The following is an 18,617-nucleotide window of genomic DNA, read 5'->3' on the forward strand; positions in this document are numbered from 1 at the left end:
AGAGACACGCAAACTCCAGTTAGCCTCGGCTATGTTCATTGATCCTCGATTAATTACTTGGTGGAGTGAGAAAGCATTCATGCCAAGCAGATGAAGGTGGCCAGGCATGATTCTAGACACGCCACCGCCTGTTTACCCAGTGACAGTGTACAGTTTGTGTTTGCAGTAACGTCTATTAACTCTGTTGAACACGGAGGTTATATCATAACAGTAGTTTGCTTTTTTTTTCCTCTGGAACTCTTTGTAAGAATGGAAACAGGAGGTGAACACAGCACACACATGCAGCTGAAGTCGGAACTGTTCATCCCAGCATTTAAGGACATCTGAGCCTGGCTTCACACCTCTAAGTTGCGATTTAACATTAATTCATGCATTTCAGCATAACACAAATAGTATTGTTTTCAACACCGTTTGCTATGTTAGCTGAATTTAGCTCTTATAAATATTCCTTTTGTAGCCAGACAGCCGAAATTGTGTGCTTATGAATGTTGGGTTAACATTCATTTTGAAGATACGAGGGCTTCCAGGCATGTTTATAACCATTTGCCCTCTCATTGTGTGCCATCACAGCCCGTGTGATGAATTTGGGACACTTTTTCACTACATCATGAATATATGAATAAGTATAGACGTGTAAGTCACATGTGACTATATATGCATTCCTCTGTGCCTCGATACTGACGTGTAGATGGTATGGATATTTTTTTTTTGTCTGCAGCTGACGCTGGTCTGATGGAGCAAAGGCCCTCAGCACAGCATCTCGGTATGACAAGTCAACAATGCGACCAGCGTGCATACAGCACGGATCGGACTGGAAATTTGACACAGCACCAGAGAACTCGCGCAGGAGAGAAACCCTTCAAGTGCACTTTATGTGGGAAGGCATTTGCATGGCCATCAGTTCTTGAGACCCACCAGAGAACACACACAGGAGAGAAACCCTTCAGGTGCACGATGTGCAGGAAGGCATTTTCACAGTCATCAAATCTGCAAAGACACCAGAGTACACACACGGGAGAGAAACCCTGCAAGTGCACTGTGTGTGGGAAGGCATTTTCACTCTCATCTGTTCTTAAAAAACACCAGAGAACACACACAGGAGAGAAACCCTTCAAGTGCACTGTGTGTGGGAAGGCATTTCCACAGCCATCTGCTCTTAAAAAACACCAGAGAATACACACAGGAGAGAAACCCTTCAGGTGCTTTTTGTGCGGGATGATGTTTGCACATTCATCACATCTTAAAGTACATGAGAGAACACACACGGGAGAGAAACCCTTCAAGTGCACTCTGTGCTGGAAGGCGTTTTCACAGTCAACACATCTTAAAGTACACCAGAGAACACACGGGAGAGAAACCCTTCAGGTGCATTTTGTGCGGGATGATGTTTGCAAAGTCATCAAATCTTCAAGTACACCAGAGAACACAAAAGCATCAGAAGATCTGCAAGGAGTGGAATCTGAAATCACCTTGTGAAAGTCAAAGTGCCACAATAAGCCCATCCCTCATGAAACACGAACCGGAAGAAAATCCCAGCTTGGACACTTTTAAAGGTATCGAGGTGAAATATGAAGAGGTGAAGGTGAAATGTGAAGATGAAGATTCAACTCCAAAATGGGACCTTCACATCGATGGAGGCAACGTGAAGCAGGAGGAGAATTCTGACTGAGTCAGAGTGAGGCAACTCCCAGCAGTTTGTGGAAGTGGAGGTGTGGGTGGACTTCCTTCGAGACAATACAAAGTCAAGTGGAGACCCGGTAGATGTGTAAGCCAGAGACGATGTCGCTCCAATAGATGCACCTTTGTGATAGGCCTTTAATGACAAGAATGTGAAGTTGGACACTCAGTTTCTAGGTTCAACCTGCAGAGTAAGAGCGGCCAGTCTTTGTGGGCCCGTGGGTTGGGTCGATCTCTAACCAGGAGCGAGAGACAATAAGCTCCCAAGCATTCACTATGTTATCATAATAATTGCTTTTACATGGTGCTTGGTTAATCGCCTCAGCAACTCGGAGTTTTGTGTCGTATCTCGTCTGAAACACTCGAAGAGCATCCCCAAGTAGCAGCTGCCCCTGTGTGGCACAAGGTGGTGGCCCTGCACCGGCCTGCATGTGGACCGGAGCCTGTCAGTAGGGGGCGATGATTGATGCGTCATCTCAGTTGTGTAGTTTGTAGGTAATGTTTAGAATTTGCTACATTTTCACTCAGACGCCAACATGCAATGGCCTACTACAAATTGAGTTGTATCTGCGGTGATTGCTATATCGGGGAGACGAAGCGACATGTCTCTGACCGAATTCATGAGCACAAATTAGATTTGAAACACGGCAAAGCGAATTCTTCTGCCGTAGCTGATCACTGTTACAACGCTGTGGGTGATCACGATATAATTTTCTCCGATACCAAGGTTCTTTGCAAACCCACGGGTGTTTATCAGAGATTTGTTCACGAGGCAATTCAGATTTACAAACACAAACAATTTCAACCGAGAAGATGGTTTCAAATTAAGCAACCATTGGAAAGATGTTCTAAATCGAACTAAACATTAAACTAATTTTCAATGGTACAGTATATTTTTTCAAGTAGTGGTACCCTAAACTTTCGCAGCTTCTTAAAATTCCCTTTTCACACCATCAATATGTAAACTCCCCCTCCCCCCCTCGCCGGCCTGCACATGTTCACCCCCTCTACACCGTTCATCATGCTAAGTCCGCCAATTAAATGCTAATTTTTTATGCTAATTACTTTGTCAAGGCACCTTAATTCCTCTGACAGCTTAAAGGTCGCGGTCTGAGCTTGGCTGTGTTCACTCCAGTGCTGTCCTCGAGACAGTCTGGTCCCTTCACCTGATGAAGGCCACTTGTGTTGTGGCCGAAACGTCTTGATTTTTGTTTTATTTTTTACCTACGTGACTTTACCGAATAGAACCAAAGAGAATGGCCTACTCGTTTTGAATGACACAATAGTATGTTTTACATACACTGTGAAGCAGACTGCAACTTTTTTAAAAAGCTTCTTATTAATACGATGTAACGTGATGCAGTATATTTCACTGCAGTAATCCAATTTTGTTAATATGCCTGTCAATAATTTAGAATGTATACTTGTCTGGTTTTGTGCATACTTGTAACATATGATCTATAAGGGTCAAACATTGAATAAGTGATGTTAGGACAAAGTGTGTGTGTGTGTGTTTGAATGTAACCTGTACAGAGAACTCGGGTGAGACCCGTTGTTCTTGTGATACAGGTCAAACGGTATTTTTGTTTTCCACGAAGCATCTGGAGCAACTCATTGTCTTTGAAATAGGAAGCACACTCGGATCATTCATCAGTTACAAGGCATACCACTTAAAAGTTACACGTATAGGAGGAGGTACATTCTCTACAACACGAATTGTAGTTTTGTCTTACGTGTTGAGGCCACGTGATGTGTCGACGGCTCTCTGCCAGCTCACAAGACAGACCCAAGTTGCCATGTGCTCAATAAGATGACTGACAGAGGCACCACTGCACCGACTTGGTGTGGCTGACTCTCCGCTCGTTGTCGTGAGCGTCGCTCATCCGCCCTCCGTTGTTACTGGAGGGCGACTGCCTCCAACTGCCCAGCAGCGTGCTTCACGAGCCTCCTCCACAGAGGCCAATCTTGAAACCGCTGGTACCGGTCATCGGCAAGTCCACTCAGCTCCACATCCTTCTGTACAGCATCAGTCCATACATCTTTAAGAGGGTTGTCGAAATGCCATGCTACAGACAGATGGGCAGATATGAACGAACAGAGCTAATGCATTAACATCTCAACCTTGGTTGGAAAGCGTTAAAAAGGAATGTCTTATTTGACCTGAACTGCATATTGTTTGATTGGAGTTAAGGACAATAAAAAACAATTGTAATACAGAGATCGTGCACTCACATCACTCTGGGTTAGCGCGTGAGAGGACCTCCTGTAATACTATTATCTTACCAGATACGGAGACAAATTGGCATTAATGCAGATTTGAGGCTATGCGGATGGCTTTGAACCCAATGCACCCTTCAATGGTAATGCACATAATAGAGGCATGCTTTGTTCACTTTTCTAAACCCATGCTTTTAAAATCATCTCAAGCAATTTTCTCTGCCAGTCATGTTGCCTGATCTTATTGCACTCACACAAAGACAAAGATCCCTGGTAGAGCATTAACAGACGCTAGGGGCAAGTGCTGTTAGCGAGCACCTATGAAGGCTGGCACGGCACACGAGGGGGTGGGTAGCCAGCACCGCGCCCGGCCGCCTTTGTATCCTGAGTGGCGATGCTCACATCACACTGGGTACTCATTTTTAGGCTGAGTCGACCTAGGAAAGCCCAGGACCGGTTCAGATAATCGTCACTGGCGGTGTTGGCCGTGAGCGGGAAACGAACCCGGGTCTCCGGGTTCGTAGCGCAGCGTAGCGCTAACCGCTGCCCTACCGCTCATACAAAGATACGTTTAAACACGCGCACGCAAATACACATTCTGTTTGACTAACATTTCTTTCAAACCGTACGTAGCCAAACATGCTAATCGAAGGTGAATAAGGTATAGAATGGCACAAATGCAGGCGTTAAACCGTTCAAACACCTAATGGACACTTATTGCAAGGTATTAAGTCCGCGGCCAACACCAGTGAGGGTGATCTTAACCGGTCCTGGGCCTCCCCTAGGTTGACTCAGCCTCAAATGCGTACCTGGTGCGGTGTGTAAACATCGTCACTGGGGAGACAAAGGCGGTCCCCACAGCATCGGAAGTCCCTAGCCCCGACACGCCGACGTCAATCCCTGCGCCGAGTTGACGGCGGAGGAACCCCGCGGTGTGGAGCAAGCGGATTGGTGGCTGGAGATGAAGTGTGACGAGATGTGATTGGTGGCTGGGAATGATGTGACAGGGAAGGAGAGGGATATGGGAGAGGGAGCGCGGGGATAAGAGGGCACGTCAGAGGAGGGACGAGAGGAGAGAGCTGTGGATGAAGGAGGGAGCTGTGTGTGATGGAGGCGGAGTAAACGGACTGGTACCCTTACCTGTTTCAGCGAGTTGGTGAGGAGAGCGTCCACTACAACGGCCGGAATAGCAGCAAATGAAAGCATTGGCGGTACATCGGTCGTGTGCGGTATAAGAAAAAGCTAAAGTTTCGCAATAATTATTCATTAAACACCCGGTCGTAAAGTATCGCGGGTGCCTCAAAATCAGTTCTCGTGATGTCGAAGCGGTCGGAAGACGAATGTTTACGTGAGCAGCTGAACACGAAGCTTCACAGTCTGTTGCCGTACAGCACCCGGCCTGATGGTGATGATGATGATGATTGACTGCTTCACGTTCCAAATGGCAGATTTTGACTCCTTGTGCCCGAGACTTGGTCGGACAATTCCTCGACTCGTTTACGGAATCAAAAAGATTGCCACTCGTGGTGTCACATATTCTTGGTTCGTTCGGTAAAGTCACGTTGAGGGGAAAACAATAACATAATAAAATATATATTGAACAATAAAATTCTCACGACATTTCGACTGCAACACAAGCAGTCATCGTCAGGTGTTCTTGCCGTTGGTTTTCACACCTGACGATGACTGCTTGTGCTGCAGTCGAAACGTCGTGAGAATTTTACTGTTTTATATATTTTATTATTTTATTGTTTTCCCTTCAACGTGACTTTACCAAAAGAACCAACAATATGAATCACCGCAGTCGCGAAAGCTTGAAATCGTGGTGTCACGTTCGATCGGGGAAAGCGGCTGCTGAATCTGAGTGCAGCTTCTGACCGAGAGCCCTGCGGCTCCCTCAAGGGGCAATAGCGACATCATCGGACTGCTTTGTGAGGACCGGTGTGGCACGCTGCAGCGGCGTGCCGCCAATACGTCCAAACGCTGTGGCTGCCGCTAGTTCCGGTGTCCTGGTCGATTCGCCCGATCCATGCGTTGGTGGGGGTGGGGGGGGGGTGTTGTATATATAGGTGTTATGAAAATTGATGAAAATAATGAAAAGTAAATGAAATTTGGGATTTGCATAATTTATCCGAAATTATGTTAATTAGTGTAATTATGTGCATAAATTATGCTGATTCCAGAGATAATCGTATTAATTTATGCGAATGGGCGTGGTTAGGATAATGCAGGTCGTTATGGATTATCAGGTCGAGCCTCGGTGACTAGGATTGTGTTATGAATTGGAATGACGCAATTAATCGTATGCAGTGACGCAGGCGTTGTGATCGTGAATGAGAGAGAGTCGATTCGACTCTGCTCTTTAATTCCATATTATCGATAAGGATATGATTGCTCTCGATTGAACATTATGAATTATGTGTGTTATGGATTATGTGTGGTGATAGTGTGCTTATGATAGGTCCCCAGGATTCAGATCTCATACGCAGAACAATATGCAGAATTTCAGGAAGAATCACACACAAACCTTCTGCTTTAATCAATTTTATTTCTAGCTAACTTTAATTTTTGGATAATATGAAAACTCAATCTCGGGATTTTGGAATTTCAACACAGCGTTAACACGATACCATCACGATTGCGTTGTTTCACCTCGATAGCGGCACCTGTGGTTAATTCCCGACGCGTAACGCAATCGATCGGTTGTTGAGAGAGAGATTAAAAACATGCGAACTATTCTATCAAACCTTAACTTTACAATATGCAAACTCGTATGCTTGAATTGTTACACAACACGGCACTTGGTCTTTGATTCGTATCCAATCCTTAATACATTCTGATATGCAAAGTTATTATGCTTGAAATCGTCAGCACAGTACCACGTTGATGTTCGTTCATTGATTCATAACGATTATGAATTTAAAGCGTTCGACTGAAATACTTCTAATTGCCTTATCAACACCACTCAATGCTTCGTTACTTGAATTGTCACACAACACAGCATTCGGTCATTGATCATGCGCGGCCCTTAATGCAATTATTGTCACGTTGTTAACAATAGGATGACTGATTATTATGCAACGCTACTCGTTGAAAGGGCACTCCAACCAGAATTATTCTTGGAGGCACAAATATGCGTTTGAATTCGTTATTTCATTCGTGGATACCAGCAAGATTATGTAGAAAGAAAAATATTAACGAACGACTCAAGTATTTCTAATCGACTTCTCAACACAACTCAATGGGTGGCGATGTTTCCTTTTGAGATCCTTATCTCGGGCAAATATTTTAATTAATTGTGGCCAGACCCTTGACAGGGAACCGGTTGAACCCGCTCTTCACCCCCGCGAGCGGCGCTCCGTGGTGAGGTGCCAAGAATTAATCCTTGTTAATGGGTCAGTTGGTAATTTATGCGGTTAGAAGTACAGCCCCAGCACAATATTACAGAGGAAAATTATGAACACTCTTAAAAACGATGGATTATTCACTCGGTCGTTGCGATGTTTCCACAATCACGGATGGTTCAATGGCTTGAGGTTTTAGGCTTTGTTAATGACCCGTGTGTGTGTGTTGAATGGTATGAGTGGTGAAAAGAGTAGGCCAATGTTCGGAATCGATTCTTTGCGTCAAGCAGACGTCTGGTTTGTCGTGTAGTGGGAGGCAGTGTATCATACATATCAGTTGATTCTTCTTTCAGTAGTTGGTTCGGACTCGACAGACGTTGGTGAACGAGTAGATACGTTGTTGTAGCTGAGATGACCGTCTGGTAGATGGCGATAGAAGCACGCCTGCAGCGGCGCGGTTGTACGCGGACGGTAGGTAATGCGCGCAGTGCGTCTGCGAGCAGCTGGCACGCTGGTGCTCCGTCGTCGGCGGTTGTAGATTGCAGGCTCACGATTCGCTCGTGGTGGCGCTGGCCGCTAACAGCGGCAGCGGGTCGCCAATCGGCGACACTCGCCAATTCGGCGAGTTGTAGAGGCGTCTCCGGCGTCGGTGATGGCTGGTCTTCTGCTGAGATGAGTTGAGCGGGTCTTCTGCTGAGATGAGTAGAGATGAGTCTTCTTCTGTTGAGCTGAGTTGAGATGAGTCTTCTTCTGTTGAGCTGCCCCCGAGGGCTGATGAGTTGATTTCAATGCTGAAACGGCTCCTTTTTATGCCAAAAATCTCTCTCCTTCTCGGCTCCCCCTCACGAGGCGGAGCTATCTTTGATCTGATCGTATGTCGGTGGGGGGGGTTTGTGTGTCGGTGGTGGGGGGGTTCGTGTGTCAGTGTGTATGTTTGTGTGTGTGTCATTTATGACACGGTTCTGTTCGGGTCTTTCCTCAAGCCATGAACATCAAGACAACAGACACCTCGATTCATCTTGGTGGCATCTGGTTGTCTACTCCATCCACCCAGAGAGAGGGGCGGGTTCCCCCCCCCCCCTTTTTCGTACACGTTTTCGACGCACAAAGAAATGGTTAAGATTTTTTTAAGTTTAACATTTCACATCACAGTTGGTATCTTATCATACACAGTTATGATCCTGCTTGTGATTCATAGTATTTGATTTATTTCCAAGTGAAGATGCTCTTCCGAGCGTATGCATTTTATCACGTGCTGCAGGGAAAGACAAAGGTGGCCGGGATCTTCCCATCTCTCTATTCTTTGCAAATATCATTTCGACTCCACATTCTACCAGCCTAATCCACCCCGTTACCTTGGCTCTTACTTAGTTTATTAATTTTCGTCACTTTGTGTGTTTATAAATGTGTGACAGTTTAACTTAAAGCTCGCTCGCTCTTTTGCTGCCCGTGTGCAGGGTGGGGTGGGGGCCACTACTAAGTTCCGTGTGTGGCAGATGGTCCCCGCGATAACGATCTGTTTGCCCTGGCGTGAAATTCCTCTCTCGCGCTCTTCAGGAGAGACAAAGGTGGTCGGGAGCACCTCTTTATACTTTCGACATATATTTCTCAAATACCATTTGGTCCCATGTTCGCCAAGACTTGTGTTTGTAACTACGTCCTCCCGACACCTCTCGGTTTTACCGAGGTTCGAATTGTTATAATGGAATTATTAAAAAGAAAAATGATTATCATCCTGAGTTTAAGAGGTCCGTTTCTTGATTGTTGGAATCCATATCCCTTGGTTTTGTAAGGTTCTATAATGGAATGTCGTGTAAGGTTAACACGTTATTATTAATATTATTTTAACACGTAGGCTTTCGCGACCAATATTATTCATAATAAAGGTTTTTGGGTTAGATCGCGTTTATTTATAAATGTGTCGTAACCCTCCACCACCCGACACGGCCAATCAGCAAAAAAAGTGTCACGTTGACAAAAGACAAATAATTCACTACTTTAGCCCACCGGTGTGTTGAAGAGTGAATCCACATTTACAGTTTGAGTACGGCGTTTCGCTGGTAAATACTTCCAGCATCATCGGGCAATTCGCCAGAATGGTAAAGCCCTCGCTTGCTCCCGGTTTTATATAGAGCAGCAGGGTGACGTCATCACTTAACTCATATCAGGTGCAGTGATTAGAGGCGGAGGGGGGGTGTTGTAATTATATAATCGATTAGTCATTGGTTATGATTAGTAATGAGTTGTAGGTTAGTAATTTTTTAAATCAAAATGTAATGTGTATTATTTAATAATACGCTTCCAGGCCGCACTAAGCCGGTAGCTGTCAGAGCGATTAAAGTTATTCTTGTTCCTCTCAATTTCAATGGATTCTCTAATTAGTCTTTGCCAGTAATAATTAGTTTTACACACCACTGCAACATTGTCAAAATCAATTGAGTGTCCTTGTTGACAAGCATGTTCTGCCACTGCCGACAGTTGTGTTTGAGATAATTTAATATTTCTCTGATGTTTTTTTAGTCTTACGCTGATGTTACGTCCTGTCTGCCCAATTGTAGCAGCTGCCACATGAACAATTAATCCGATATACACCTTCTGTTGATAGTTTAGGTAATGCGTCTTTAGTGCAAGATACTAGTTTTTGAATTTTGTGTACTGTACCAAATCTTACTGTAATGTTTTGCTTTTGCAAAACACGGGCTAATTTGTCAGTTACTCCTGAGATATATGGAATTTTGATTGTTTTAACAATCTGGTTGCTTTCAGCAGTATTGCTTTGCGATCGTGATTTGGCATTCAGTGCTCTGTTAATTTGAGCATTATTGTAGCCATTCTGTCGTAGTGCGTCTTTAACGTGTTTAATCTCTCTCACTAGACTCTCACCATCTGACACTGTTTTAGCCCGATGTATGAGCGTCTTGATAAGAGAGGATTTCTGAGCTGGATGATGATGTGATTCTGCATTCAGATAGGCATCAGTGTGCGTTTGCTTTCTGTAAACGCTGTGTGTTATTTTACCGTTTAGGCCATGTCCAAGCAAAATATCTAGGAATGGGAGTGTGTTATTCACCTCAATTTCCATGGTGAACTGGATGGCCGGGTTTTGTGCATTGAGATGATTTAGAAAATCATTAAGTGTATCTTTACCATGTGGCCAGACAACCAAAGTGTCATCCACATACCTAAACCAAAAGGATGGGTTTAATGTGCTCGAGGCAAGTGCTCTTATTTCAAAGTTTTCCATGTACAAATTTGCTATAGCAGGGGATAAAGGAGAACCCATTGCTGCTCCTTCCTTTTGTTTAAAGAAATCCCCTCTCCATAAGAAGTAAGTGTTATTTAAACAATGGCCAGAAAGTTTTGGAATATCTTTTGGTAAACTGGTATTCTTTACTAGTGTATCAAGTAATTTAAGCGATTCGTCCACTGGAACCTTAGTGAATAGAGAAATCACATCAAAACTTACCAGAATATCATCAGGAGTAAGTTTAATATCTTTAATCACATTCACAAGATGTTCTGAATTTTTTTTATGAATGAAGATGTCTTACCGATGTAGGGCTGTATTTGTTTGGTTATATATTTTGCTAATTGATATGTGGCAGAGCCAATTGTACTGACTATGGGTCGTAATGGGATGCCGATTTTATGAATCTTTGGTAGCCCATAGAGTCTAGGTGGTTTTGAGGCCCTTGGCTTGATTAGGTATTGCTCATTTTTAGGGATTAATGAATTTGCAATTATTGCAGTGGTCTTACGTTCTAAAGTATTAGTTGGATCTCGTTTAATTTTAATGTAGGTACTTTCCTCTAGTAAATTTCTAATTTTATTATCATAATCGGCTCGTGACATCACTACAGTAGTGTGGCCTTTATCAGCTGCTAGGATTTGGATATCCTTATTTACACGCAGCTCTCTTAAGGCTTTTGCCTCGTTAGAGCTAATATTTACTTTTGGAACTTTGCTATTCTCAATTATTTTAGCAACCTCATGTCTAGTCATCTCTGCCTCATTATGTGGAAGGAGTCTAACTGCTGATTCTACCTCAGCAATTATCTCATCCACTGGAATTGTGCGTGGGGTAACGGCAAAGTTAAGGCCTTTAGAAAGGATAGAGACCATGTCACCGGTTAATACAGTGTTAGTCAAGTTCAGTACAGTTTTGTTTTTAAATTTTTGGTTTTCAGTAGGGATTTGTTTATTATGTAGTCTAGAAAATTTATTAATTTGGTTAGTTTTTGTTAGTTTAAACACATTATCAGCCGGTTGTTGTGTTATGTTATCGATTATATTCCAATAATGCATAGATACACTATTGCTTATATCTAAGTGTAACTGCTTTAGCGATTCCGAAATGTAAGATAATTCACTCCTATTGTGCTGTATTCTCTCTATTAATAATAATTCGCTAGCTTTGTGCAGTATTTGGTTAGCTTTAGAAGACTTTATGTGATGTGTTATTTTAACTGCGTTTGGTATTACCTTTGAATCTCTGCACCTTTTGAGGAACGCCAGTGAAGATATCAATTTCATCCGCTTAATGCGAAGCTTCTCCTATTTTCTGGTTTTAAGAAAAGTATCCTCCCCATAGAGGTTAGTCAGTTTAACACGTAGGCTTTCGCGACCAATATTATTCATAATAAAGGTTTTTGGGTTAGATCGCGTTTATTTATAAATGTGTCGTAACCCTCCACCACCCGACACGGCCAATCAGCAAAAAAAAGTGTCACGTTGACAAAAGACAAATAATTCACTACTTTAGCCCACCGGTGTGTTTAAGAGTGAATCCACATTTACAGTTTGAGTACGACGTTTCGCGAGGGCTTTACCATTCTGACGAATTGCCCGATGATGCTGGATGTATTTACCAGCGAATCGCCGTACTCAAACTGTAAATGTGGATTCACTCTTCAACACACCGGTGGGCTAAAGTAGTGAATTATTTGCCTTTTGTCAACGTGACACTTTTTTTGCTGATTGGCCGTGTCGGGTGGTGGAGGGTTACGACACATTTATAAATAACCGTTGATCTAACCCAAAAACAACCTTTATTATGAATAATATTGAAGCTGATATTTCTTTTAGAATCTCTCGGCCTGATTGGAATGAACTTAAAATCACTTATAAAATATAATATACAGTATACGAAGTTCCCAGCCTAAAACAATATTGTCATCTAGTTGTCCACGGACCTGAAACGCCGATTACGCACGTGGGCAGGCTCAGCATGCGCATGTTCCGCCTTGTTTCAATCCAATGATGGATGAGGGTCTCCTCACGGCATTCAGGTCGTGGGGCCTTATTTCACTTGACTTCAACGCTGTTCAGTGAATGTTGGTGAAGGCAGGGCGCATAGACGCAGGAGCATAGTACAGCACAACACTTTTTATGCACAGTTGCTGAAACGCAGCCCCCGCATGTGGGGAATGTTAATGTGTAAATGCACATTCTTCCGTCTGCGTGTGGAGAATATTTATGTAGATTTTGAAAAACCTGATGCTCTATCAATGATCTCCGCGGGTAGGTGTACGAATCTCTGCAGTCACGAAAGCTTTAAATCGAAATTTAAAAGCCGCGCTGTTAAAATCTCAATGCCATATGGCGGTCAGGGGTATGGCCTGTAGGGGCCGTACGACGAGAGCGAGCTCTTGACCACCACTCGAGAGAGCACACCACCGCTATGCCAACGCACCGCGTCTCCCTCGCTCAAATGAGCGCTCGTCTCTGCTGAAGGCCCTGCGCAAGCGGTGATAACGCCGCATTTCCATTGGCTCATCAACAACACGTGACTTCCCACTACAGCGGCACGAGTAATGTGATCGACCCTGCAGGGATGATGGGCTTTGAGTCGACCCCCGGCCAGGGGTTTAACTCATGCCTTCGTCTGCTGTAGGTAGTGGCTTCTGACCAGGTGAAGGTTGTTATCCAGAGCGTTGCCCCTGAATATGAATAGAACGTAAGACCACTGCAATAATTGCAAATTCATTAATCCCTAAAAGTGAGCAATACCTAATTAAGCCAAGGGCCTCAAAACCACCTAGACTCTATGGGCTACCAAAGATTCATAAAATCGGCATCCCATTACGACCCATAGTCAGTACAATTGGCTCTGCCACATATCAATTAGCAAAATATATAACCAAACAAATACAGCCCTACATCGGTAAGACATCTTCATTCATAAAAAAAAAAATTCAGAACATCTTGTGAATGTGATTAAAGATATTAAACTTACTCCTGATGATATTCTGGTAAGTTTTGATGTGATTTCTCTATTCACTAAGGTTCCAGTGGACGAATCGCTTAAATTACTTGATACACTAGTAAAGAATACCGGTTTACAAAAAGATATTCCGAAACTTGCTGGCCATTGTTTAAATAACACTTACTTCTTATGGAGAGGGGATTTCTTTAAACAAAAGGAAGGAGCAGCAATGGGTTCTCCTTTATCCCCTGCTATAGCAAATTTGTACATGGAAAACTTTGAAATAAGAGCACTTGCCTCGAGCACATTAAAACCATCCTTTTGGTTTAGGTATGTGGATGACACTTTGGTTGTCTGGCCACATGGTAAAGATACACTTAATGATTTTCTAAATCATCTCAATGCACAAAACCCGGCCATCCACTTCACCATGGAAATGGAGGTGAATAACACACTCCCATTCCTAGATATTTTGCTTGGACATGGCCTAAACGGTAAAATAACACACAGCGTTTACAGAAAGCAAACGCACACTGATGCCTATCTGAATGCAGAATCACATCATCATCCAGCTCAAAAAAAATCCTCTCTTATCAAGACGCTCGTACATCGGGCGAAAACAGTGTCAGATGGTGAGAGTCTAGTGAGAGAGATTAAACACGTTAAAGACGCACTACGACAGAATGGCTACAATAGTGCTCAAATTAACAGAGCACTGAATGCCAAATCACGATCGCAAAGCAATACTACTGAAAGCGACCAGATTGTTAAAACAATAAAAATTCCATATATCTCAGGAGTAACTGACAAATTAGCCCGCGTTTTGCAAAAGCAAAACATTACAGTAAGATTTGGTACAGTACACAAAATTCAAAAACTAGTATCTTGCACTAAAGACGCATTACCTAAACTATCAACAGAAGGTGTATATCGGATTAATTGTTCATGTGGCAGCTGCTACATTGGGCAGATGGGACGTAACATCAGCGTAAGACTAAAAGAACATCAGAGAAATATTAAATTATCTCAAACACAACTGTCGGCAGTGGCAGAACATGCTTGTCAACAAGGACACTCAATTGATTTTGACAATGTTGCAGTGGTGTGTAAAACTAATTATTACTGGCAAAGACTAATTAGAGAATCCATTGAAATTGAGAGGAACAAGAATAACTTTAATCGCTCTGACAGCTACCGGCTTAGTGCGGCCTGGAAGCGTATTATTAAATAATACACATTACATTTTGATTTAAAGAATTACTAATCTACAACTCATTACTAATCATAACCAATGACTGATTACTAATCGATTATATAATTACAATACCCCCCCCCTCCGCCTCTAATCACTGCACCTGATATGAGTTAAGTGATGACGTCACCCTGCTGCTCTATATAAAACCGGGAGCAAGCGAGGGCTTTACCATTCTGGCGAATTGCCCGATGACGCTGGATGTATTTACCAGCGAAACGTCGTACTCAAACTGTAAATGTGGATTAACTCTTCAACACACCGGTGGGCTGAAGTAGTGAATTATTTGTCTTTTGTCAACGTGACACTTTTTTTGCTGATTGGCCGTGTCGGGTGGTGGAGAGTTACGACACATTTATAAATAAACGCGATCTAACCCAAAAACCTTTATTATGAACAAGCTTATTTGTTACATATTTAAGTTTAAGTCGTAGTTTCTTGGTAATTTTTTGAAGGTGGAGGGGTTACCAGCCCCTCTATGTGACATCATAACAACAATCTGGACACTGGACGGGTCCCGCAGGATTGGAAGGATGCCCTGGTGGTCCCCCTTTTTTTAAGAAGGGGGACCGCACAGACTGTAACAACTACAGGGGCATCTCACTCCTCAGTGTGCCGGGAAAGGTCCTGGCAAGGATTATTCAACATCGCCTTGCCAGGCACGCTGATGAGAGGCTTGCAGAGCCCCAATGCGGTTTCAGGAAAGGGCGGTCCTGCACAGATGCCATATTTTCTGTCCGTCTGCTACAGCAGAGGTGTAGGGAATTCCAACAAGACCTACATGTCTGCTTTATTGACCTGGTCAAGGCCTATGATACCATCAGTAGGCCTGGGCTCTGGGTTGTTCTTCGTGCTTTTGGAGTACCTGACCCTCTGCTCACAATCATTAAGGACCTTCATGATGGTGAGCGGGCCCGGGTAAAACTACGTGGCCGGGAGTCAGAGCCATTCCCTGTTAACCTTGGGGTGCGACAGGGATGTCCTCTGGCTCCCATATTATTTAACATCTATTTTGACCACGTAGTTCGTGAAGCCTTCAATAGCTGTACCGGGGGAATCTCCATATGGTACAGATATAATGGGAGGCTGATCGACGCCCGGGTGCGGTCAAGGGATGGCTCCCTATTGCTCAACCACGTTATGTATGCTGATGATTTGGTAATAGCTGCTCATTCAGAGGAGGATTTGGAGACGCTGCTGCTGAGACTGGAGCGTGCCACTAAGAGGTGGGGCCTTACCATCAGCCCCACCAAAACTAAGCACCTGCCTGGGTATTTTGTACCATCGGACACTCCACCCCCACAACTCCCAATCGGTGATGGGGCAGTTGTGGAGAGAGTGGAGAGTTTCCCATACCTGGGCAGTGTGCTTATGACTGGCTCCAGTTTAACAGCAGATGTCTCACTCCGAATCAGTCGAGCGGCAATATCTTTTCATCGGTTGCGTAACGCTGTGTGGAAGCTACCTAGTCTGTCGCTCCGCACTAAGCTTCAGGTCTTCTCGGCCACGGTCATTCCCTCCCTTCTCTACACTTGCGAAACGTGGACCCCCCCTAATGGAACATCTTCGCCGGTTAGAAACATTTAGGCTGGCCTGCTTATGATCCATCCTGGGTTTAACCAGACTGGATTGTGTGAGGAGCTCACAAATCCTTGAAAGATCTGGGCAAGGTCCCATCGGTGAGCTCCTCCGGCGGGCAAGGCTGCGATGGGTGGGTCATGTAGCCCGCATGCCCAGCCACCGCATGCCGAAACAGCTTTTGTTTGGCCGGATTGAGGGGGCTAAACGGGCGCGGCACGGGCTAGAGAAGAGATAGAGTGATGTGGTACAGGAGGACGTGGAGCTGAGTGGACTTGCCAATGACTGGTACCAGCGGTGTCAAGATCGGCCTCTGTGGAGGAGGCTCGTGAAGGACGCTACTGGGCAGTTGGAGGTAGTCGCCCTCCAACAACAACGGAGGGTGGAGGAGCGACGCTCACAACAACGAGCGGAGCGCCGGGTGGCTAAAGCACAGCAGGTTGGCACAGTAGGGGGCACAGGTGGTGCATCAGCCAGTCATCTCAGTCAGTCGACCCGTGGCACCTGGGTCTGCCCCGTGACCTCCTGCCAGCGGGCGTTCGACACTTCACGTGGCCTCAGGGCGCACATAGCCTGGCACAAGCGTCGTGGTGACGTCACCACCACTTAGTGGCGAATGGCGGTTGTTGTTGTTGTGTACGTGTGTGTGTACGTGTGTGTGTACGTGTGTGTGTGTACGTGTGTGTGTACGTGTGTGTATGTGTGTGTATACGTGTATGTGTGTGTGTACGTGTGTATGTGTGTGTACGTGTGTGTGTGTACGTGTGTGTACGTGTGTGTGTGTGTACGTGTGGGGAGCGATAGTGTAGCGGTTAGCGCACTGCGCTATGAACCTGGCGACCCGGGTTCGATTCCCGCTCACGGCCAACACCAGTGACGATTATCTGAACCGGTCCCGGGCCTCCCCTAGGTCGACTCAGCCTCAAATGAGTACCTGGTGCAGTGTGTAAACATCGCCACTAGGGAGACAAAGGCGGTCGGGCGTGGTGCTGGCCACCCACCCCCTCGTGTACCGTTCCGGCCTTCATAGGTGCTCGCTAACAGCACTTGCCCCTACAGTCTGTTACAGGCTATATGGGGGATCTTTGTCTTTGTCTTTGTGTGTACGTGTGTGTGTGTGTACATGTGTGTGTGTGTGTTGGCGATATCCCGCAGGGGACTTCTGGAGCTACAACTTTGCGAGGTTCCAGTTTGTGGTGTCCCCCGAGCCAGACGTCAGCGCCTACAGGCTGGACCCAGGGCACCACCGCTACCTGGTGCTGGCCACCAACGGAGTCTGGGATGTCCTCACGCCCACAGAGGCCGTGGCGCTCTGTCATCGTGCGGACGCACAGCAGCAGCAGCGAGCACGGGCACGTCTACATACACACACACACGTCTACATACACACAAACGTCTACATACACACACACACGTCTGCATACATACACACACACGTCTACATACACACACACACGTCTACATATACACACACACTATACACACACACACGTCTACAGACACACACACACGTCTACATACACACACACACCATACACACACACACACACGTCTACATACACACACACACGTCTACATACACACACACACGTCTACATACACACACACATCTACATACACACACACACTATACACACACACACGTCTACATACACACACACATCTACACACACACACATCTACATACACACACACGTCTACATACACACACACACTATACACACACACACACACGTCTACACACACACACGTCTACATACACACACTATACACACACACACACGTCTACATACACACACACGTCTGCATACACACACACGTCTACATACACACACACACACGTCTACATACACACACACACGTCTACATACACACACGTCTACATACACACACACACGTCTACATACACTCACACACTATACACACACACACGTCTACAGACACACACACACGTCTACATACACACACACGTCTACATACACACACACACCATACACACACGTCTACATACACACACGTCTACACACACACACGTCTACATACACACACGTCTACATACACACACACGTCTACATGCACTTACACGTCTCATCCTGCAGGCCAGCGGTGGTGGTGGTGCCGGTGGTTGTGCTGCTGGTGGTGCCGGTGGTTGTGCTGTTGGTGCTGCCGATGGTTGTGCCGGTGGTTGTGCTGCTGGTGGTGCCGGTGGTTGTGCTGCTGGTGGTGCCGGTGGTTGTGCTGTTGGTGCTGCCGGTGGTTGTGCCGGTGGTGCCAGCAGCAGCAGCAGCAGCGGTGTAGACCTGACGCTGGCGCAGGCGCTGGTGGCGGAGGCGCTGTCCCGCTG

The sequence above is a fragment of the Petromyzon marinus genome, unplaced genomic scaffold (genome assembly GCF_048934315.1).
Source record: "Petromyzon marinus isolate PM22_M1 ecotype Great Lakes invasive population unplaced genomic scaffold, UKy_Petmar_22M1.pri1.0 PM_G_Scaffold_30, whole genome shotgun sequence".
Lineage (NCBI taxonomy): Eukaryota > Metazoa > Chordata > Hyperoartia > Petromyzontiformes > Petromyzontidae > Petromyzon > Petromyzon marinus.